The sequence below is a fragment of the Callithrix jacchus genome, chromosome 21 (assembly GCF_049354715.1).
Source record: "Callithrix jacchus isolate 240 chromosome 21, calJac240_pri, whole genome shotgun sequence".
NCBI lineage: Eukaryota > Metazoa > Chordata > Mammalia > Primates > Cebidae > Callithrix > Callithrix jacchus.
The window spans coordinates 4,276,998-4,302,587 of record NC_133522.1 but is presented as its reverse complement, the minus strand read 5'-3'; the positions used below and the strand labels follow the sequence as shown (position 1 = coordinate 4,302,587).

At 39.6% G+C, this 25,590-nt stretch overlaps 1 pseudogene across 1 annotated transcript; it reads right to left on the bottom strand.

The window, feature by feature from the left end:
• Positions 1-21,362: 21,362 nt before the first annotated feature.
• On the bottom strand, positions 21,363-23,953 carry LOC100386375 (WD repeat-containing protein 82 pseudogene; annotated as a pseudogene). Its single transcript, XR_013530554.1, has one exon. The product of XR_013530554.1 is annotated as a WD repeat-containing protein 82 pseudogene (transcript).
• Between the last annotated feature and the right edge of the window lie 1,637 nt (positions 23,954-25,590).

The window sequence follows — 25,590 nt, the reverse complement described above, 5'->3', positions numbered from 1 at the left end:
AAATAAAAGTCATAAGCCTGGTGGCGCGTGCCTGTGGTCCCAGCTACTCGGGAGGCTGAGGCAGGAGAATTGCCTGAACCCAGGAGGCGGAGGAGCCGAGATCGCGCCATTGCACTGCAGCCTGGGTAACAAGAGCGAAACTCCGTCTCAACAAAAAAAAAAAAGTCATAAGCCAAGAGTGAAAATGAGATGAGATGTTGGACAGTTCACGGTAGAGAAGAACATGTAGGTACTTACCTAGGAAGGTGGAAATTGAGAGAACTAAACCAAGATGGCATTACTGCAGGCACCCTTAAGGGGAATGAATGCTCAGTAAATTAATATTTATGAATTTAAAGTAATACCATTCAACATCTTTGGATGCTTTTGACATAAAACTGCGTTGGCACAGGTGATGTCTGGCTTTAGTCTGCTACAACCATTCAGAAAAAAAAAAAAAATAAAAAATCAAGGATTGCTCCTGATAGAAAAAAAGAATTGGCACACATTTTTCCTCAGTCTCAACTTATATCTCCTCATTATCTATCTTCACTTCCACCTCAATCAAATGAAGTTAAAAACAGACAAAATCCTGACTTTTGAATATGCCTCTAGTAATTCCCAGGAGAGAAAGAATGTATTAAATGTGGTTGCTATGTGCCTCTTCTCTTTGGGTTACCAATTTCATCGGTAATATAAGGTTGGTGCAAATGGAAGGTTGGAATTTTTCTCAGTTTTAGTAGGCAACTATAATAGTGGGTGAAGACTTTCATTAATGAGTCATTCTTTCATGTAATTAAAATTTATTCTCTTTCCCACATTCTGTCTCTCTTTAAACAGTGAAATTATTTGCAAGGTTTTTTTCTTTCAATTTTGTACCCTTGTTTTTGGGAAGGAGAAAAGGGAATGTTTGTGGGATAGCTATTGCACTAATTTCTAGAACGTTTGGTATATAACTAATGTGACCATTTTCAATGGTCATGCTATAAGGCTATTTTTCTACTTATTTATTTTTTATCTTAATACTACAGATATATGTTCATTCCTAGATTTTGCTTTCTTCACTTGTTTATTTTTTGAAGGAATAAGCTATTATTAATTTGATTAACTGTCATACAAGAATTTTTTAAATTATCTGTTTAATAAATAAGACTCTCCAAAAATATGAATATCAGAGATATGCAGCTCTGGGTCATCGCCTATAGTTCTGTTCTTTTAAAATTAACACATTTGACTGACCGACTTTGTCTTGTTGAGAGTGTGTCTCAGTCTAATCTTTGGCTTCATATTCCTGTTTTGAACACTGGAGCTGCATTTGCCACCAAAAACCTCTTAGCGATTCTGTTTTGTGTACGTGTTTTTACCAAGGACAATTGGGATTGATCAGGGTATCATATGTTCTTATTTTTTGATATACTTAAGAGTCTTTTGTTTGTGTTTGTAGAAATAAAATAGACATACTGTCACAATACCTATTGAAAAATTCTTAAAAATGCCTGGAGAAAATGTATCATTTTGAAAAGTGCATTGTTAAGATTTGAAAATTAAAGAAAATCCTTAGAGGCTACTAAAGTGGTTTGTGGCATATATGGAAGTAAAATATGTGAAAATCATGGCAAAGGGCCAAGAAATAATTCATTATTATAGAATTCATTAAGTACTATCAGTTAAAGGTAGAATGTGTTAAGTTAAAGCTACATGCCATAAATCTTAAAGCAATCAAAACAGCAGACAAGTTGTTGTTAATTAGATAGCAGGGGAGTGGAAATAAATCATAAAAACTGCTCAACTCAAAGGAAAGCAGAAAAAGAGAAAATAAAGTGTCAAGAAAAGACAGAGACCAGAATCAGTGGCCCATGCCTATGATTCCAGCATTTTGGGAGGCTGAGTCAGGAGGATCGCTTGAGGCCAAGCCCAGCGTGGGCAACCCAGTAAGACTCTGTCTCTACATAAAATTTAAAAATTAGCTAGGTGTGGTGGTACATGTCTGTAGTCCTAGCTACTTAGGAGGCTGAAGTGGGGGATTGCTTGAACCCAAGAGGTTGAGGCTGCAGTGAGCTATGATCTCACCATTGCATTGCAGCCTGGGCCACAAAGCAGAAGCATGCCTCAAACAAACAAACAACAACAACAAAAAGAAAATAAGAAACAATAAAAAATTAATTGCAGTAGAGTCATTTTAAATCTGATCATATCAATTAATTATATTAATTGTATATGATCTAAACAACCTAATTAAAAAGCACAGATTTTCACAATGAAAAAGCAAGGCCCTACTATATGTTATGCACAAAAAACCCTTTTTAAATATCTACATACAAATAGGATAAAAAAAATAGTGGCAAAATTTGTATCAGGCTAAGCTGCTAAAGATGGATTGGCTTTGTTAACATCAGATAAAAGTAGATTTCAGATCAAATAATATTACCAGGAATAAAGGGAATCATTTCATAAATGATAAAGACGTAAATTCATCAAATGGACACAGTCTTAAACATTTACACATTTAATAGCAAATACGTGAAGCAAAAACCTCATAGGACTAGAAGGAGAAATACATGAAGCAAAAACCTTGAAGGACTAGAAAGAGAAATAAATAAATTATAATGAAGCAAAAACCTTATAGGACTAGAGGGATCAATAAACTAATTATATTAGAGATTTCAACATCTCTCAGTAGTTGATATAAGAAGAAGACAAAATATTAGGATAGTAGACTTGAATAAATTCTAACAACCAACTCAACCTAATTGTTAATTATATTTTATTCAACAACAGCAGAATGCATATCATTTTCAAGTGTATGTGGAATAGTCTCCAAGATAGGCCATATTTTGGGGATCCTTATGAAAACTCTTCATAAATTGAATCTTTCCCACTAACACTAGAGAGAAGAGCAAGTAAAACTGCCTTGATTTCCACTTAGTATATGAGTGATATGCAGATGCAATAATTTGGATCCTAGCTGTCATCAGGTTTATTTAATATAGATCTATGGCTTCCTAATCTGTATGACAGTAATGATAACGTATAATTGTCTATCAGATTAACACAAAAGTTAAATGAAATTGCTTTAAAGTTTCTTTGACATAAATACTACACGTATTTTAATCTCAAATAAAAATATCTGTCTCATGACACAGACACTAAAATCTCTCTCAGTGACACTATTTTCATTTTCTTTGTACCTTTGTCTGCTGTTTCTAATCATACACTATTGGGAGTCATAATTTTCACAAAAGTACTAAACTCTCTTTCATGGAAAAAGTCTGGAAGAATTAAGAATGTAGGATACTTTGGTTTCAAAATTAAAAAGCCTTTCAATCCATATTCTGTTATTTATTTGAAATTCATGATTGAAATATTCCTACTAAAATCAATCAAGTTCAGTGTTCTCATCTAGTCCTTTTTGTGGACAATCAGGATACTGAATTTCCACTATTAGGTCATACATGTCAAATTTTGTTTTCTTAAGTTAGTCATTTATCTAAAAAAAACTTATCTATTTACAAAGATAAAGTGGTTTATTTTTATTCATTCATAGTATGCAGATACTAAATTTGTTTTTGGAAAATTAATGGCAGAAAGATAATTTAGATAGCAAAATGTTTAGACTACAAAGCAATATGTAAAGTGTAACCCTTGGATATATGTAAGGAAAAAGCTTTGCAACATGTATTTCAAAATATTGATAATGAATAGGGCAAACTATTCTTATTTTGTGATTATTTGCACCTTTTGCATATTTTAATATAAATGTATATTACTTTTGAAGAAAAAAATGCAATCAAGATATTTTTAAATCATGGGAAAAATTTTATGGATTGAATAACAGAATAGGTTGCGTTCATAACCGTCAAATTAGACAAACATGTAATCAGTTCAACCATGTGCCTTATTTTCTCCAGAACTGACTGATGTTTGATTCACTTAAATTGATTCACATTTTTTTTTTCTACTATCATGTAGGCAGTCTCCTAGAAGTGCTTTTGAAAGAAACCCTCTGCCTATTAAACCTAGTTTCCTTTGTTTTTAAAAAGTAATTTTTCAGAATTCATTTCTTGCTCCAGGTGCTGCCTTTAAGAATATACCATTTGTCCATTGGGCATGCAAGTGGTTAACAGAGTAAATCTCCCTAATTATAGAGGAAATCAGGATGTGTTGACGCTCTGCTATTTGGGGGAGTGACAACCCTGCGTGCCTGCCACATTCTGACATGCCAGCTACGCTTGTTAGCATTAGAAATTCTTTGTAGGTGGCTCACTGAAGAAAAAAGTGGCGTATATTTTGTCAGATTTGTCTGCTCAGCTGTGACTTCAATTCTCCCTCACATTGCTCCAGATTCAGAGTCCAAAGGGTTAGAAACAGAGGAATGCATTTTATTGCTATAAGGACCCTTTCCTCTCGGAGTAAGTACGCAGTTGCTGTAAAGGCGTCAGGGTGGGAAACAAGGGCTCTGGGTTCTGGGCTTGGTCTGCTTTTACAGACAGATATAACAGATGTAACAGATGTAACTGTCTGTGTAATTTGATAGGGCCTCACTTTCTCATTAGATAATTAGATTAAATCTTCTCCAAGCTCCAACTTGGATCTGAATTTCTGCGATTTTATTTTTAGTTCACTTATGGATTTTGGAGGAAATTAGTTTACTAAGCCTTTAGGACATTTACATTTCTCTTAAGACAGTAACTTTGGTATATTTGCAAGGCTAGTTTTCATGACACATTTTCTCTCTCTTAATTCCCACGTTTCATTTTACATATCATCAGAAGAAATAATTTCTCACATAAAAGACTTTGTATACTTTTATAAAGATTGCTTATAAAAAGCTTTTCATCATTTAATAGGTACGGCTAAAAAAATAGGTATGGCTACATAGATTTCTCTATATCATATATCAGATTTATATCTCTATGCATATATCTATAATCTATGTGTTTATCAATACACACACACACACACAGTTATTAAAAACCTGTGTGAACTTTATTCCTATGTTTCAACAGTCGCTAATAGATTAAAAGCTTAATTTTGTAAATAGTGAATAATAATATTCTTGCTTCATGAATCAAACTTAGGGGAAAATTTATGAAATACATTTTCATATACTTCTCAGATTCCTAATCTATTTCATGAAATTTTGAATAATTAAGAACATTACAGTTAATTTTGCTAAAATAAATATGATGAAAGATTTATATAAAGTTTTTTCTATAGCACACACATGTCATCTACATTAGGTATTTCTCCTAATGTTAGCCCTCCAACCCCACTATCCCCACCCTAGCTCAATTGCTTCAACCCCTCTATCCCCACCCTAGCTCCCTCACCCTCCAGTAGGCCCCAGTGTGTGATGTTCCCCTCCCTGTGTCCATGTGTTCTCATTGTTCAACACCCACTTATGAGTGACATGTGGTGTTTTGTTTTCTGTTTTTGTGTCAGTTTGCTGAGAATGATGGTTTCCAGATTCATTCATGTCCTTGCAAAGGACACAAACTCATCCTTTTTCGTGGCTGCATAGTATTCCATGGTGTATATGTGCCACATTTTCTTTATCCAGTCTATCATTGATTGGCATTTGGGTTGGTTCCAAGTCTTTTCTATTTTAAACAGTGCTGAAATGAACATATGTGTGTATGTGTCTTATTTCTATAAAGCTTTTCAAAGTTAGTAAAAAAAAACTCATTAACTTTGGTAGGAGATCTTGAATATGTGCAAATATTTTAATTCATTCAATCAACAATCCAGAAGAAAATCAGAAATCATTTTGTACATCTATAAGCATCTAAGTAGGACTCACTTAATTACTCCAGTTAATGGCTAATGTCTCAATAATCACTGTTTATCATGTCTAAAATGTGAAAATTTGACGCAAATGAGTGTTAGATGCTTTAAAGATAAAGTTAGTCAAATTCAGGTCACTCTTTTTTCTATATTTGAATCCCATTGTCAGAAACATGTATTATGACTTGGAATTCATGTATTTTTCAAACAGGAAAATAATATCACTTGTTTTCTTCTGTAGCAAAATAAATATTTTTTTTGAGACAGGGTCTCTCGCTGTCACCTAGGTTGCAGTGCACTGGGGATGCAATCTCTGCCTCTCAGGCTCAAGCGATTCTCCTACTTCAGCCATTAATTTTTGTATTTTTTAGTAGAGATGAGGTCTCACCATGTTGGCCAGGCTGGTCTCGAACTCCTGATCTAAAATGATTCACCCCCCCCCCCCGGGCCTCCTAAAGTGCTGGGATTTCAGGTATGAGTCACCATGCCCAGCCAAGAATATGTTTTATTAATTAGCTTTTCCTTTCTTGTCATGCTTCAGCTTGTGTTACTTGAGCTATTGTATTTATTTTTATTTTTACATTTCATGCCATACTTCTTTTACTCACTGTAAACAAGAGGCACATTTATTCCAAATGGTCAGAATAACATTCATAGTGAAAATAACACCACAAGCTACCAGGCTTGTTTAGAAAATTTTGTACTTTTTTAGAAGGATAATATATGTTTGAATTGTTTGTGAATCCCTTTATCATACATTTATTTTTTTTTTCAGAACAAAAATCTCCCTTTAGCTGTGTGGTAGATATTAGCACTGGACCAAAATCTCCACTAACCCCCTTGCCCTTGACCTCTCCTTGTAAACTTGTCTTGATCTTCTTTTGCAGTTATATATAATTATCAGTCCCTGGGGTCAGCCAGATTTTGCCCAACGGAACCCAAGGAGAGTGTTGAAAAGGATTTGTGCAATCGGGTTTTGTCTTTTGTGTCCTTTTGTCACTACAATGGGAATAGCATACTTAAGTTAGTCTTCTGGTCTCAGAAGGGTAAGAGAAAAGGTAAAGTAAAGTAGAAATGTCCCAAGTAGAATGAGTTAGACGACCCTCTGACACAAGAACGGCCTTGGTTGAGATCAGGTAACTTCTAGCTGAAACCTAGACCTGTGGGAAATCAGCACTCATTGTAGTATGTCACTGAGGTGTGTGGTTGCTTGTTACACGTTAGTTTGTGGTGACAGCAAACTTACACAAGATGTTTTCAAAGTCATCAGCCATATCAATAATACTGATAGCAAGAATGGCTGTTTCAAAAATATTTTTTCATCAGAACTATTGCCCCAGCATTGTGTCAAATAAATTGTGAAAGCATTATTTCACATTTAAAATTTTTGTGATGAACTTCTGAATTTGTCCATAGTATCAGATTTTAGATCTGTGCTGTGCAACATGTTTCTGTCAGATTATTTTGTCTTCAATTTTTCTCACTTTTGTTGTTAACTAAAAAAAAAATTTCAAGGTGACATTGTAATTTTTAAAAACACTGAGGATACTTTTGTTTAAAATTTGAACTCAATTTTTTTACTAATAGGTATTTGGAATTTAATTTGAATAACTGAGTAGAATACTATTCAGATCAAATATACATTTAATATTACATCAAAAGTTCTTTCTCTGTATTTTCTTTTCTTTTTTTTTTTTTTATCTGTTTGTGTCCTCTCTTATTTCCTTGAGCAGTGGTTTGTATTCTCTGTATTTTCATTTCACATTTATTAGTGTAATATTTAACATAGTAATAGACGATAGATAGAAATGGATGGATAGATAGACAGACAGATAGATAGATAGATAGATAGAGATTTTTTAACATGCCCGTCTCTCTCTAAGGGAGCAAAATATGTCTTTCTCATTCTAAGAGACAAAGGTGTCAACAGATGTTGATTTTGGAATTCATCAGATGAATTCAGTAGTTTGTGGAAGGTTGTACGGGAAGGCAAACATTACAAAAACTGTAGTTTCTAGTTTGATTTACACTTTTGGAAGTATAAAAATATATTTACCTAGACAACTTTTTCTCATTCTGAATATACATTTCTCTTCAGGTTGTGAAATCACAACTTCAGCTCTAAGTATTATAAGCAGTAAATGTTAATATTTTAAATTTCAAATATTCTTTTTGCAGCTAATACTGAATATTTGATAATATTTTTAAGCTTTCAAAATTTATTCTAAAACATGAATTTGATGTGACTGTAAGTGTACTTTGGCAAAAAAAATGAGAAATTTTATCAAAAAGTAAACTGTATCGATGGTGAATTATACTTTTGACTTTTGCTTTCAATCTGCTGAAACTGTTTAGAAGCTGGCTCTATTGCTGGAAATGACAAAAAAAGCAAATAGTGATATTTTTAAACTTGTAACCCCATTTTAAGCATTTAAAATACAACGTATATGACTGTGTAAGAAAAATCAGTGTATGGAGAATTTGTATTGTTCACTGTCATGAATGAGATCATTTTTTTTTTTTTTTTTTTTTTTTTTTTTTTGAGACGGAGTTTCGCTCTTGTTACCCAGGCTGGAGTGCAATGGCGCGATCTTGGCTCACGGCAACCTCCGCCTCCTGGGTTCAGGCAATTCTCCTGCCTCAGCCTCCTGAGTAGCTGGGATTACAGGCACGCGCCACCATGCCCGGCTATTTTTTTTTTTTTTTTTTTTTTTTTTTTTTTTGTATTTTTAGTAGAGACGGGGTTTCACCATGTTGACCAGGATGGTCTCGATCTCTTGGCCTCGTGATCCACCCGCCTTGGCCTCCCAAAGTGCTGGGATTACAGGCATGAGCCACCGCGCCCGGCCAGATCATGTGTTTTAATTTCTCAAAGTGATGAAGGATTCTTTGCTCTTTAGTTCAGCTAAGTTCCGGGTTCTCATCACACAACCAGGAAAAATTAGGCACGCAGACACATTGAAAGGTAAGGAGAGTGGTATTTATTTTAAAAAAAATCTCTCGGCAAGAAAAACGGCCCTGTCAACAGGCTCCCATCACACAGACTGAATATTAGGCCACCACACCGTCGAAGAGGCTAAGCTCCTCTCCCCTGAGTAAGCTGTGAGTCCCCGTGGCTCTACCCCATTCTCCCAGTGCACAGGTGGGCTCCCAGTTCCTTGTGGGGACGTCCAGACAAGGCCCTAGGCAGGTTCCCTCATCAGCACAAAAGCATCTGACACTTGTGGGGTGGGTTGGAGATTCTCCAGGGATTCTCCCTTATCTGCCTCCTGCATCTATCAAAAGTATATTCCAATCTGGAAAACTATGAACAATTGCACATTACTGTATATAATGCTTTAAAAACTTTGTGTACTGTCACAACGAGAGTTAATATTTTTGATAGGATAAACTCAGAAATGTTATATATTTCTGGCTTCTTTCCAGAGTTGAATTGTAAAATAAATACTTTGAATGAATAGTATTAAAAAGTTAATTTACTGACTTTTCTGGATTTACTTCTCTGTCTCTCCCACTCCCTCTCCCTCTCTCTCTGTCTTTTTCATCTCAGCAAATAGTGCTAATTCAAACAGTTGCCAAGGAGAAGTACTGAAGATGATTATTTTTTTCTATGTCCTCATCAGTGCTATTACCCCTCCTTAAGGAGCTCTTAGGTTCATTTACTCTCCCCCATTTGTTTTTAGCCCAGATCAACTATTATCTCTTGTTTGCATTTTATACAACAGTTTCCTAAAAAGTTCGTCCTTTCCTCACTGCAATCCAAATACATTTTTGTAAAATGTAAAGCTATTCAGGTCAGATTCTCTTACTTTATTTTTAATTAACTCCTGAGGCTAAGTTTGATACCCCTAGTGTCCCCAGAACACCCGTATGAATGCAGTATAGCATATGTTGCCTGGTATTTTGGTCTTTATTTGCATATTTCTTGCTTTAATCCTAACTAAATTGGAAGCAAATTGATGGGAGGTCCAATGTCTTATTCACCATTTTATTTCCAGTTCTGAACACAGTGTCTGGCAAACAGCATAGGCTCATTAAACATTTATTGATTGAACCAAGCACTCATATCATTTTGGCTTCCTAATTTTAGATTTTTTTTAAATTAAAATCACCTTGAATAATATATACGTGGTTAAAAACAAAACATGACAAATAAAATCAATGCATATTTTATGATCAAAATCATATTTTTTGTCTTCTCTCTCCTTTCAGGAGTCACCTTTACCAACTTCCTGTTTTAAGTATATCTTATGGTTACCTCAATTTTCTAAATACTATGCAAATGCGCTTTTTTGTTAGTCATCAATTATGCACATTTTTTGTGTGTTCCCACAAGATGGTTGAAAACCTAGTATAGTCAAACCACCTCTGCCTCTTACTCCTGTTGGTTATCTCCTGACATATTTATATCAGTATTTTCAGAGCCTCTACTCGTCACTTCAGCTTTCAGACAAAACAGTATTGTATCTTCATTTTCTTCATCAATCATATAGAATATAACTTTGTTTTCTGTTTTCAAGATGGTTATAAATTATTCCCCCTTCACTCTCTTTTACATCTCCTTTTAGTATTCCATCTCTTTTGTTAGTTGATTAACTTTCATTTTTTAAGGTAGATACAATTCACGTTTTTTTTGATACCTATGTTTTGTGGTTTTCTTTCCAGTCATCTAGCAATGATCCTTCAGTCATGTTCAAATTCTATTATTTTCTCTGCCATTGCAGCATTTTAATTTTCTTCATAGGCACTTTATTCTACTATGGGAATATTTGAATTCCTCTTTCCCAAATCCAGAAATCCCCCCTTCAATCTCCACTTAAAGCCTATGTCATCTTGTCAAAGTTGATATTACCATTTTACAGACCTGCTGATCTTTGATCCTGAAATCTACACTCTTCTTGATAGCACATCTTTTTCTACCGTAAATTTGATAGAGTAAATCTTTAAACAATTTTTAAGAAATGACACGGATATAATAGTTCTGAATACTAAAAATTTCTTTATTCCTGAAATGCTTTTATTTTTTCCTTCCACTTGAATAATACTTTAGGTGGGTACATTATTCTACATTATCTCTCAAATTAGGTTCTTTTTCTTTTTTTCTCCTAGTTTTTCTAATATATAATAAAAATTGAAATTGTATATATTTTTTATTATATATTGTATTGTTTTTACATATGTAGACATTATGGAATGGCCAAATCAAGCTAATTAACGTATCTGACACCTCATATACTTATTTTTTGTGGTGAGAACATTTAAGATTTACTCTCTTAGCAATTTTCAAGGATGCAACACATTATTGAATACTATAATCACCATACTGTGCAATAGATATCCAGAATGTATTTATCCTAACTGAAACAGTGTACCCTTTAACAAACATCAACCTGTAGGTCTTGTTTCTGCTGTTATACCAAAGAATTTTGCTCATGGGCATTAAGATGCTAGACAGATTTCTGATCTTCTGTAAGATATTCATGCACTCATTTGCCTGCTTGCCCTTTTCTTACTTTCTAAAAGCTCTAGAATTTAATTTTGATCAAGGTGATCTAGAATAGTGCTAACTCATACAATAGCCACTAGACATTTGTTGGTATTGAGTTCGTGAAATTCGGCTAAGGCAACTGATGCAAAGATTTTTACATTTTATTTTAAATATTTAATTTAAATTTGTATTGGATACTTTATCCAGTTATTAAAAACTTTAAATACTATTTAGAAAAACGTGTTCATGTAAAGCTATTTTTTAGCTGTAGATTTATAACCTCTAAATATAGATTACATACTTTGTACGAAAATTGAGTACCCAAATGAAATGCGCTGTAACTACAGTGAATTTTGAAGATTTAGAATACAAAACCTAACTGCAAATATCTCAACAATTCAATGCTGATTAAGTAGTGAAGTGATGAGATTTTGGGTATAGCTGGTTTGAATAACATATCAGGAAAATTAATTTTAACCTATTTCTTTTTTGCTTTTCAGAAGTGACTCCCAAATATTTAAAATTACATATGCAGCTCATATTGTATTTCTGTTTGGCCAAGAATCATCTAGAATTCAGAAAATAGTGTCCCACATAACGGTTTTGTTTGGTTTTAATGTGTCAGGGTGAGCACTTTCAATAGATTCTGGAAAAAGATTTCTCTAGTTTTGATTTAATAAATTTGTCTTTACTACCATCCAGCTAAATCTACTTTTCTTATGTTATCTCTGCAACTTTAAAAAATCAGATAAAATCAGGGTCTTATGGCTTTTTCTCATATGTTTTATTTATTGCTCTTTTTTGTTCTAAACATTCTTTTAAAAAACTTTTCAGCTTTTTTACTGAACATTTGACTTCAGTTCTTGTTCTACAACATTTTTTTAATCATCCAAAGTTTAGATGCTGTGGTTTTCAAATATTGCTAATAATACAAATCAAAATGTATTATCTATAATTAAAATTTATGATTTGTGTGCTTATCTGTAATCAAAATTTATGATATGTGCTTATCTGTAATCAAAATTTATGATTTGTGTGCTTATCTGTTTGCTAAAGTTCTTTACTCTTTATGATTGCAGTATGAGTTTGTGTTGATTATCTCAATTTTTCTCTTTGAAACTGCAATCTTGTAAGATATTGGAGGCTCTTGAATGTCCATTTATTTTTATTATTATAGCAACATCAAATCTGGGCTCAATTACTGTGTATTGAAGCATGACTTGTGGGCTTTTTTACGAGAAGAATTCTTTAGTCCAGTTACTGACTGACTATCGTTTGATGATAAAGTGCCAATCTATTTGCCTGCAGTGGGTCTTGAGGAAGAGAATGTTGCAGCTGGTCTATACAGACTCTCAGACCATTCATTGTTTCAGTGCCCTTCTGACTTGAACTTGTTTGTTTGGGTGCTCTTGCCTTCTTTAGGGTTCGGCAGGTCAGACTTTCTCATTGCTGATTTATTTTGTCACTTTGTCTTTGATTCATCAGGCTCCACTTCTCACCTGATTTACATCATCTAAACACTTCTTATGGCTTTGAGTTGGTTTTTAGACTCTTTACTGAACGTTTATGATATCATCGGAAAGGAGACGAATGAACATGCTCAGACCATAACCCTGGAGTAGATTGTCGTTAGAAGTTGGGTGGTCTATACTGTGTTGTCATCTCTGAAAAATGTAATTTTATCCAGGGCACTTTAGGGAAGAGGAACTAGAAATAAAATTCAGTTATTCTAGCCCTTAGGATTAAGAATATTTTGTTGAAATGTGATAATTCATTCCCTATTTCATTTTATTTTGTCATCGTCCATGGTGTATTCAACTTTTCAAAATAATACTGTTCTTTAATTACATTTTTAAAGTAACAGTAACGTTGCAAGCTTAAAGACATCTTTGAAAAATGACAAAGAGCAAGGGAGAGGTTTGGGCTACAGACAATGTATTTAAAAATTTAGAAAAAGTATCTATTACACTAAGATTCTACCAAAGGAAATAAAAACTAATTAGCTTGCAAATGAGCGAAGATACCTTATATAGCAAAGAAAAGTTGAGTGAAATTTAAATGCATTTTATCATTGTTTGCTAAAACAATAAAATGACCTCATCATGCAGTCATTAGCAGCTTTGAGAAGTTTGCTCTGAATTAATTCATCTTTGTTGGCAAATAATTACAAAGGTTTCTAACTTTTAAAGTATGAAAATTTTATTTTATAAAGTACTCTATTCAAAATTGGACTATGGTCAGCATAACTAATAAAACAAAGAGACCATACTTCATTAAAGTGTCAGGCCATTATTGTCTGAAGTTCTAAAACATTTTTTTAAACTTTTATATCATATGTTGTATCGTGTTGAGAACAAAGTTTGTTTCACTTCAAAAATTTATTTTGGGGAAGTTAAATGAGTCCGTAAGAGGTTTATGCTAAAGACAACGTGGTTCAAATTTTGATCCTTCTAACCTTTTAACAATAGTAATTTTCATAATGGTCTTCTGTAAAAATATTGCTCTCAGCTGCTTCCTTTGCATTTTTTAATGTGTAAACATTGTTACTGTCATGGAAAATAAAAATTGCACAAAATTTGTATATTTTCACTTATAAGTTGTCCTTATTATAACTGCTTCTTACATTTAGTGTGAAGGTAATATAACAGTGCAGTGTTGGAGTCTTAGGACATCACAGTGGTAGTAGAGATTGTTATCTAATAATCTACAGATATTTCTCTTTTTTAACAGAGCCTAAATTTGTTGGAGATGACAGGTATCCTGCTAAAATCATATATTCTGTAGCAATAATTGAAGAAAAGGGTAGTCCAAAAAGATGTGAATGAAAGTCTATATCTGAGCCTTGCAGAAAGTTTCAGAAGACAGATTCAGCTAGGTGGTACTTCTCTTTTGTGTCTTTCCTGGCTGAATTATAGAATTTCCAACTGAGGCTACAGCTGCCTTCTTAAAACTGATCATAAGGAAGGGACGCAGACTCACACGGACATTAGCGCAGCGGTCTTTGAGTTGCTACTTTAGATTACGACTGACTGCTTTCATTCTTTTTGTTACTTGAAAAAAATAAACCTCAATCTTGTTCAAGTCACTATTATTTCAGATTTCCCTTGCATTTCCCTTTCCATTTTTAAAAGGTATCCCAGGTGAATCACACGAACCTGTTTGAGAAACCATCCCTTCCAGTGTTCTATTTGGTCTATTCACTACAGGCATGGTGACTTGGCTAAAATAATTAGTACCACTTCAGAAAGTAACTTTATAAATATAATATATATTTTTTCATGACTCAATTCTGAAAATGTCTAAATGTCCCTTGTGTGACTCGTTTAATGTGATATTTTTCAATAGTTAATTAAACGTGATTTTATATATATATATTTTTTGAGACAAAGTCTGGCTCTGTCGTCCAGGCTAGAGTGCAGTGGCATGATCTCAGCTCACTCCAACCTCTGCCTCCTGGGTTCAAGAAGTTCTCCTTCCTCAGCCTCCCAAGCAGCTGGGATTATAGGCATGCACCACTATGCCTGGCTAATTTTTTTGTATTTTTAGTAGAGACGGGGTTTCACCATATTGGCCAGACTGGTATAAAACTTCTGACCTTGTGATCTGCCCACCTGGGCCTCCCAAAGTGCTGGGATTACAGGCATGAGCCACTGTGGCCAGCCAGATTATATTTTTTAAACTTAAAATAAAAAGCACTAGTGTTCTCAAATTATCTTTTAATACTTCCTACCAGGTACTGTCAATAAAAATATTTATATTCCAATTGAAAAATGGTATGTGCATATATGTGTTTAGAAATAAACATTTTGAAAAGACAAATGTCGTGTGGTGTGAAATAAATGAACTCATGGATATAAAGTATCCCTTTAATCTTGTGTTACGTTCATTAATTTCAAATGAAGCAAAGCACTGGCCATAATACCATTCAATTTGTCCTATATTAGAAGTCCTGGCCGGGCATGGTGGCTCAAGCCTGTAATTCCAGCACTTTGGGAGGCTGAGGCGGGCAGATTACGAGGTCAAGAGATGGAGACCATCCTGGCCAACATGATGAAACCCCATCTCTACTAAAAATACAAAAATTAGCTGAGTGTGGTGGCATGTGCCTATAGTCCCAGCTACTCGGGAGGCTGAGGCAGGAGAATTGCTGCTTTAACCCGGGGGGCAGAGCTTGCAGTGAGCCAAGATCAAGCCACTGCACTCCAGCCTGGCACCTAGCAACAAAGCAAGACCCTGTCTCAAAAAAAAAAAAAGAAGTCCTATGATAAATTTCTCTTATAGTTTTGAATGGAAAGTGGTTGATATACTTTAAAACAATAAGAAAATTTTATACTAAACATTATGTGATTTTAGGTTATCTGCCTATTCTGTTGGAATGCAGGATTTTTCTTGCCAATTTCTTAGATGTCATTACAAATTAAGATAAGCAATTTGTCCATGATATGAATTGTATATATCTTCCCCAATTTGCCATTTGTTTTTTGACTTTAATGCTTTTTGCTATGCAGAAGTTTTGAATTTTAGGTACTCAATGTTTTTAATTTTCATGACATAAAGCTATAGAGAATATATTTTTGTTTCTGTACAGTTAAGCTTTCTGATAAAAATCTTGGAACTTGCTCTAAAAAGCAAGCTTTGGACGTTAATTTACAATAGAGAACCCCAGAGACATTTACCTAACTCTGGAAGTGTGCATTTACATTTCAAAGAAAGCTGAGACGTGGGACTGTGCAGATATCCCTGAGTTGCAAAACTAAAGATGATGTTTCTAAGCTTTCACAAGAGAAATTTATTTACATTCCAAAAGGTGATATTAAGAAATCAGAATCTTCCCAAGAACGAAAGGCTTTTCTCCCTACTTGAAGGAAGAGAGGACAGTGTTTCTATAAACAGCCAAATTTATTTTTTGGTGTTTCCTACCTATACATGTGGGTGACATCTGGTTCTCATCACATTGCTCTGGTGGCAAGAATGTAACTAATAATAATCTATTTGTTGCTTCTCCAAAAACCTCCTGTGTGCATCTGGGTTATTATCAATAAATATAATTATTACACACGTTCCTTTTTATTTATAGTTGAAAAATGGTTTCTCTACTCCAAATTTAAAACATACTGTCCATGATTTAATAGTTTTTAAACCTTTAAATTTTTGGTCAATTTGTAGGTTTGCTCCACATATAGTGTGAGGTGAATATAAACTATATATTTTTATACATGGGTGAAAAGTTGACTGAACAAAATTTGCTAAACTGTCTATTTGCCCTCCTCTGTTTTGTTTGTTTTTAATTCCTTTACAGAAAGTGGGGTGATATTTGACACTGAGGTACATGAGAGAGATCCTGTGAATATCGTTAACTTGTCCCTGATGGGACAGCTGAAGGGATCTCAAGACAAAAGCTCAGTTTCCTCATTCTTTTTCCTTCCTTTCCTCCACCATTTTTTTCCTGTTTTTCTTCATCTTTCCTTACTCTTACTTCAACTGTTCTTCTTAATTTTCTTTGTAAAGTTCCTTGCTTCCTCTTGTATCCCACAGATTTTGGTATATTTCTAGTATTATTGAGTTCCATATATTTGATTATTCCTTATGATTTTATCTTTGAACTATAGACTATGTAGTGTGTGTTGCAAAATATTCAAATATTTGGAGTTTTCCTATGTATCTGTGGCTATTGGTTTCAAAGTCAATTGCATTGTACTTAGATAATATATTCTTCATAATTTTTGCCCATTGAAATGTATTTCTAGTTGTTTTATGGCCAATTGCAAGAGGTTTTTTGGTGAATATACATGTGAAAAGAATTTGGATATTACAGTTGTTGAGTAATCTCTATAAATTTCAATTAGAACAACATAGTTAATAATATTTTATGTCTTCTATATATTCACTAATGTTTTGATTGCAAATTCTATTTATTCCGTAAAACAAAAACACAAACAAAAAACAAACCAGGTCATGAAATCTCCTACTATGACTGGGGACTTGCCTACTTGTCTCTTTCATTTTGCTGAAATTTACTTCTTGCTGTTTGAAGCTGTGCATTAGGCGCTCTACAACATTTACAATGTCCAGTCTTCTTGATGAAATATTCTTATTATCATTTGAAATGTTCCTCTTTATCACTGCTAATACTCTGTCTTAAAGTTTATTTTAACTGATTCTAAACTAGCAACTTTGGCTAATTTCATTCTAACAATATGCAGGAGCTATCTTTTTCCATATATTTACTTTTAACCTATCTGTCATTGTACTTAAAGTGTATCATAAACAGCATTGCTTATTTATTTTGATAATTTCTGCCTTTTAAATCGTGTTTTGAATATCTGTATTTAACATAACTATTGGAATACTAGAATTTATATTTAAAATTTAAGTTTCTTCTCCATTTGTTTTCGTTTTTGATTTCCCTGTTCCCTTTCATGCCCTATAGTTTCATTATACAGTTTGTTGTTTATCAAAATCCCATTTCAAAGTAGCTGTTGGTCTTCTAACTATATGCCTTGGTGCTATAGTTTGAATCCTTCAGTTTTAGAGTAAAACTATATTTAGTATTGTATCACAACACGTAAAAGCTAAAATCCTTGCAGTTATAAAGGTGCTTCCCTCCCCCATCTTTATGTTATGATTATTACATGTATTATAATTTCAAACTTAAAAAAATATTATTTTAAGTTTTGCTTTAACCAATACTAGGTATCTTACCTGACCCACATTATAAAAAAATTGTTTTTTCAGCTATTTCTCATTTTTGATACTCTTTCTTCGTTTCTCAAAATGTAGGTTTCATACCTGCATGATAAAAAACCTGAACAAAATTGACATAGAAGGAACATATCTAAAAATAATAAGAGCCATATATGACAAATCCATAGCTAATATCATGTTGAAACGGCTACACTGTCTAGGGTATATAACCTGTGATTCGTTGTCTCGCCCCTAGAAATTCAGGACACGAACATATGTGGACAGGTTAAGGAGTGGAAAGTTTAACAGAAGAAAGGAGAGAGGAGAGCAGTTCTATGTGTGCAGTGTGGGGTGTGTTTGTGTGTGTGTGTGTGTGTGTGTGTGTGTGTGAGAGAGAGAGAGAGAAAGAGAGAGAGAGAGAGAGAGAGTAAGAGAGACATCTGAAAGCGGGGAAGTGACCGACCACAGCAGATTTTATAGGCAGGCTGGAAAAGGTGGTATCTGATCTACCCAGGACTCACCGATTGGTTTGATTAGGTATGACGTTTACATAGCACACAAGGCAGCTGGTTCTCCATCCCAGTCTTATTAGGCAAACGGGCTTTTCAGTTGATTGGGGTCATCGTGTCTACTTCTTACTGTACATGTGGCCAACAAAGAGAAGGGAAGATGCAGCCACCATATTGAACATGTTTAGTCCTTTGTTCCTGTGACATTCACCAAGGCAAGCTCCCAGCTTGCTTGTCTATGTCTGCAGCTCAACTTTACAGCTTGCTGTTCATTGGAAAATGATTTGGGACTGCTTTTCATTAAAGAGAAAAGCTTTACCAAAGACTGTTATACCCTTACTATCTGCCTAAGTGATTTCTTCTTAACTCCTGTATCAAAACTGAATGGGCAAAAGCTGAGAGCATTCCCCTGGAGAACTGGAATAAGACAAGGATGCCCACTCCCACTACTCCTATTCAACACAATACTGGAGGTCTTGGCCAGAGCAATCAGGCAACAGAAAGAAATAAAAGGCATTCGAATAGGAAAGACAAAAGTCAAACTATCTCTCTCAACCAGTGATGTGATTCTATACCTGGAAACCCCTAAAAACTCTGCCAAAAGCTCCTGAAACTTATAAAGGACTTCAGTAAAGTTTTGAGATACCAAATAATGCACAAAAATTTGTAGCATTTCCAGATACCAAAAATGCTCAAGCTGAAAGCCAAATCAGGAAGGCAATCCCATTTGCAATGCCCACACAACCTTGAAACAAAATACCAAATAATACATTTAATCAAAGTGGTAAAAGATCTCTACGAAGAGAACTACCAAACACTGATGAAAGGAATCATAGATGACACAAGCAACTAGAAAAGCATTCCATACTCATGGAGTGGAGGAATTAATATCATCAAAATAATCACACTTCCCAAAGCATCTACAGATACGATGTTATTTCTATCAAACTACTAATGTCATTTTTTCACAGAATTAGAAAAAAAAAAAAAACTCTTCTAAAATTTGTATGGAACCAAAAAAACAGCCCAAATAGCCAAAGGAATTCTAAGTGAAAGAGCAAAGCCAGATACTTCACATTACCCAACTTCAAACTATATATAATGTCGGGCTACAGTAACCAAAAGAGCATAGCACTGATACAAAAACAGATACATGGCTCACGCCTGTAATCCCAGCACTTTAGGAGGCCGAGGCGGGCGGATCACGAGGTCAAGAGATCTAGACCATCCTAGCCAACATGGTGAAACCCCGTCTCTACTAAAAATACAAAAAAATTAGCTGGACGTGGCGGTGCATGCCTGTAGTTGCAGCTACTCGGGAGCCTGAGGCAGGAGAACTGCTTGAACCCGGGAGGCGGAGGTTGCGGTGAGCCGAGGTCGTGCACTCCAGTCTGGCGCCTGGTGATGGAGTGAGACACCGTCTCAAAAAAACAAAACAAAACGAAAAAAAAAAACAAAAAAAACAAAAAACAGATACAAAGACCAATGGAGCAGAATAGAGAAACCAGAAATAAGGTCACACACCTACAGCCATCTGAATTTTGACACTGTTTATAAAAACAAGCAACGGGAAAGGGAATCATTCAATAAACGGTGCTGGAATAACTGACTAGCCATATGCAGAAGATTGAAGCTAGACCCTTACCTTTCACAAGATAATAAATTAACTCATGATGGATTAAAGATTTAAATGTAATTATAGTATTTTAAACTATAAGAATGCAAGGAATAAAACTAAGAAACGCCATCCTGAACATAGGCTTGTGAAAGAATTTATGACTAAGTCCACATGGGCACAGGGAGGGGAATATCACACACTGTGGTCTGGTTGATAGGTAGCTAGGGGAGGAACAGCAGGCTGTTGGGAGATTGGGGAGGTACAGTGTGAGGAGAAATACCTTATGTAGATGACGGGGTGATGGATGCAGCAAACCACCACCACGGCACATGTATACCTATGTAGCAAAGCTACATGATCTGCACATGTACCCCAGAAATTAAAGTATAATAATATAAAAAATAGTCAAGTGGAAACTAAACTAAACAGCTTCTGCACAGCAAACGAAACTATGATGAGAGTAATCAGACAACCTACAGAATGGGTGAAAATATCCACAAACTGTGCATCCAACAAAGGTCTATCCACATAATCGTGATCATCTGAGTCAATTCTTCTTAATAAACTCCCTTTCACATATACATATATCCTATTAGTTCTGTCTCTCTGGAGAACCCTGGCTAATAAATTGGGTATATATCCAAAAGAAAATAAACTGTTCTACCATATAAGACACATAAACTTACATGTTCATCGCAACACCATTCATAATAGCAAAGACTAGAATCAACCTAGGTGCCCATCAGTGGTGGATTAGATAAGGAATGTGGTACAATAGGGCATGAAATACCACAAAGCCATTAAAAGAATGATACTATGTCTTTTGCAGCAACTTGGATGCAGCTGGAGGCCATTATCCTAAGCAAATTTACACAGGAACAGAAAACCAAATGCCGCGTGTTCTCACTTATAAGTGGGGGCTAAACACTGGGTACTCATGGATATAAAGACAGCAATAATAGATGCTTGGGACCACTAGACTGGGGAGGGAAGGGGCCACAAAAGACTCTTGGGTATTCTGTTCAACTACCTGGTTGATGGGGTCATTCCTATTCTAAACCTCAGCATCACAAAATATGCCCTGTAACAAACTTGCATATGTACCCCCTCAATCTAAAATAAAAGTTGAAATCATTTTTAAAAATGTTTCCCTCTGACATAACTTCTCTTTAATCTCATCTTGCTCCATCTTTTTTAGGGGGAAATGTAGGTGCAAGTCTGCTAGTGACAAATTTCGTTTTTGTTAATTTTAACATGCCGTTCCTTATTTTACCTTATTTAGTGATATATATATATATATATATATATATTCTGTAACAAAAACTATAATGAAGACTGTAACATGGAAAAAATGTTTTATGTTAAGTACAAAAGGGACATAAAATTGCATATACAGTAGAATAATTATGTAAACACACCAAAAATCTACACACAGGAATGTCTAGGGGAACATTTAACACCGAAAGATTAACAGTGGTAGCATCTGGGTGGCAAACTTACTCTTTCCAAAATTCCCAAATTTTCCTTATTAAGCAGTAATTGTAGTTGCAGTGGGAAATACATTTTTTTAAGTATCCGCTGGCTGAGCAGTGCAGTGTGGCTGTCAAATAAACATCAGTGGCTTTGGCCCTGACTCCTAAATGGGTGGCAAACGCCGCTGCCACACTCCTTACCTACCGCTAAGAAAATTTAAGCACCTCTGGCTCTGCTGAGAGCATCTGTGCAGCCGCAGCCCTCAGCTTCTCTTCGCTCATTCTGCCTTATGCCCTCACCTCGTCATTTCTACTCACTTCCAGCTATATCTTTTTCCTTTCTTTCTTTCTTTTTTTTTTTTTTTTTTTTTTTTTTTTTGAGACGGAGTTTCGCTCGTTATCGCTCGTTACCCAGGCTGGAGTGCAATGGCGCGATCTCGGCTCACGGCAACCTCCGCCTCCTGGGTTCAGGCAATTCTCCTGCCTCAGCCTCCTGAGTAGCCGGGATTACAGGCGCACGCCACCACGCCCAGCTAATTTTTTTTGTATTTTTAGTAGAGACGGTGTTTCACCATATTGACCAGGATGGTCTCGTCTCGATCTCTGACCTCATGATCCACCCGCCTCGGCCTCCCAAAGTGCTGGGATTACAGGGGTGAGCCACCACGCCCGGCCCTTTTTCCTTTCCTTCTTAACTCAGGAGGCACAGGGGCCAAAAATAGAAGCCATGAGGTGTCATGTTTTCAGAGAAAACGGTGCCTCAGTTTTGAACACACAGGAACTCAAATAAAAATCGTTTTCCTGCTGCCGGGCAAGTCATGCTTGGTGATTGCTCTGGTTGGAGATATGCGAAGTTACGTAGCGTTTCCTGTTAACCCATGGATCCAAGCACTCTCAACAATTATTCCTATCATGCGTTTTCCACCCTGGGTGGGCAATAGCAGCGTCATTTGGTTTCTGAAAGTCCTTCCTCTCTGGGAGAGGAGAGCTCGACAGTGGGTGGCATCCCGTAGTATCTACCGTACATTTGGGAAAGGTGTCCGCTTCTTGGACTTCCAGTTTGAGGAACAAGTCAAAAAATAATGAGTTTAAAAAGGCCGAGTCTGCTGCACCGAGGGTCCTTCTGAAGACCCTCCTTTGAGAAGGTGGACACACAGCACACGGGTGGAGAGGCCATGCGGAAGGAAGCTCCCGCCGCAGCCCAAGGGTGCAACGCGACTGTTCTCAGTCCCCTCCGCGTTTCTTTCTTTGTCGTATCTTTAGCAGAGACGGGGTTTCAGCACGTTGACCAGGATGGTCTCGATCCCTTGGCCTCGTGATCCACCCGTGTCGCCCTCCCAAAGTGCTGGGATGACAGGCGTGGCCCACTCCGCGATCCCCCCTACTGGCCGCCCCGCTGCGCGGAAGCAGCGGAGCCGCGTCAGGCCGACTCGTCCACGGTGGGCAGCCAGAAGAGCATGCGGGAGCAGGCGCTGGCGAACGTCATGAACTTGGGGTTGAACTGCAGGCAGCTGACCGGGCCCGCGTGCTTGCCGTCCAGCACGGCCACCTCGGCGCCGCTCTCGCCGCTCCACGCGTGGATCTTGCCGTCCTCCGAGCCCGTCATCACGAAGCGCGAGTCCGGGGTGAAGGCCGCCTCCAGCGCGGCCGCCGTGGCGTTGGCGTGGCCGGCGAACGTGTGCAGCAGCGCCCCGGAGAAGGCGTCCAGCAGGCACAGGAAGCCGGCGTTGGTGGCGATCAGCAGGAGCCGGCCGTCGCCGCTGAACCGCAGCCCCGTCCAGTCGCAGGGCCGGTCGCAGCGCGTGCGGAACGTGGCGAACGGGCCCTTGTCCAGGGCGCGCAGGTCGTACAGCTTGACCGCCCTGGAGCTGACCGCGGCCGCCAGGACCAGCCCGTCGGGGCCGAAGGCGCACAGCGGCCGCCCGCGCAGGTGCACCAGGCCCTGGCAGTTGGGCGCGCGCAGGTCCCACAGGCGGACGGTCCCGTCCAGCGAGCCGGACACGAAGATGTCGTCGGCGGGCGACACGCACAGCGCCACCACCCTGCGGCTGTGCCCCGGGAAGTAGCGGATGTACTTGTTGTCGTGCAGGGACAGGTGGCGGATGGTGTCGTCCCGCTTGCTGGAGCTGCACAGCACCGAGCCCGCGTCGCGCGCGTAGCGGATCAGGCCCGCGCCGTACTTCCGGCTGTACAGCGTCCGCTGCGCTTTGCCCTCCCGGAGGTCGTACAGCACGATGGAGTCGTCGGCGCTGCTCGACACGACCCAGTGGCCGCTGGGGCTGAAATCCAGGCAGTTGATCTTGTCCGAGTTTTCGCAGAACACCTTGGCCACGCGAAAGCTGCGCAGCACGTCCTCGGTCAGCTTCATGGCGGCGGCTGAGGCGGGCGGGACCGGCGTCGAGAGGGAGGCCTGCTGACTGGCCGACGCGGGTGGCGTCAGGGAGGGGGCGGGGCCGGCTGCGACCGGGAGGCCTGCTGACTGGCCGATGCGGGTGGCGGCAGGGAGGGGGCGGGGCCGGCTGCCAGCGGGAGGGCTGCTGACTGGCCGATGCGGGTGGCGTCAGGGAGGGGGCGGGGCCGGCTGCGACCGGGAGGCCTGCTGACTGGCCGATGTGGGTGGCGTCAGGGAGGGGGCGGGGCCGGCGGCAAGCGGGAGGGCTGCTGACTGGCCGACACAGATGGCGGCGGGGAGGGGGCGGGGCTGGCGGCAAGCGGGAGGGCTGCTGACTGGTCGATGCGGGTGGCGTCAGGGAAGGGGCGGGGCCGGCTGCGACCGGGAGGCCTGCTGACTGGCCGATGCGGGTGGCGTCAGGGAGGGGGCGGGGCCGGCGGCAAGCGGGAGGGCTGCTGACTGGCCGACACAGATGGCGGCGGGGAGGGGGCGGGGCTGGCGGCAAGCGGGAGGGCTGCTGACTGGCCGATGCGGGTGGCGTCAGGGAGGGGGCGGGGCCGGCGGCGAGCGGGAGGGCTGCTGACTGGCCGTCGCGGGTGGCGGCAGGGAGGGGGCGGGGCCGGCTGCCAGCGGGAGGCCTGCTGACTGGCCGATGCGGGTGGCGTCAGGGAGGGGGCGGGGCCGGCTGCGACCGGGAGGCCTGCTGACTGGCCGATGCGGGTGGCGGCAGGGAGGGGGCGGGGCCGGCTGCCAGCGGGAGGGCTGCTGACTGGCCGATGCGGGTGGCGTCAGGGAGGGGGCGGGGCCGGCGGCGAGCGGGAGGGCTGCTGACTGGCCGTCGCGGGTGGCGGCAGGGAGGGGGCGGGGCCGGCTGCCAGCGGGAGGGCTGCTGACTGGCCGATGCGGGTGGCGTCAGGGAGGGGGCGGGGCTGGCAGCAAGCGGGAGGGCTGCTGACTGGCCGACACTGATGGCGGCAGGGAGGGGGCGGGGCCGGCGGTGAGCGGGAGGGCTGCTGACTGGCCGACACAGATGGCAGCGGGGAGGGGGCGGGGCTGGCGACAAGCGGGAGGGCCGAGGGCTGCTGACTGGCCGATGCAGGTGGCGTCAGGGAGGGGGCGGGGCCGGCTGCGACCGGGAGGCCTGCTGACTGGCCGACGCGGGTGGCGGCAGGGAGGGGGCGGGGCCGGCTGCCAGCGGGAGGGCTGCTGACTGGCCGATGCGGGTGGCGGCAGGGAGGGGGCGGGGCCGGCTGCCAGCGGGAGGGCTGCTGACTGGCCTATGCGGGTGGCGTCAGGGAGGGGGCCCGGCTCGGTCGCGAGTGGGAGGGCTGCTGACTGGCTGACGTGGGTGGTGGCGAGGGGCGGGGACGGGGCCGGCGGCCACCGGGAGGGCTGCTGACTGGCCACACAGATGGCGGCGGGGAGGGGGCGGGGCCGGCGGCGAGCGGGAGGGCTGCTGACTGGCCAACGCGGGTGGCCGCGGCTTAGGCGGGCAGGGGCGGGGCAAAGGCAGCAAACGGTTGCGCCGCCTCCACTTCTCCCTACGGCCTGCCCGTCAGTCTTGTCAGTGAGCGCTGGAGCGTCCCGACCGTTAGTCCTCACAGCCACCTCACGGGCAACCGGCGAGGCGTTGGCTCCTTGTGTCCGCCATCTTGGGGTGACAG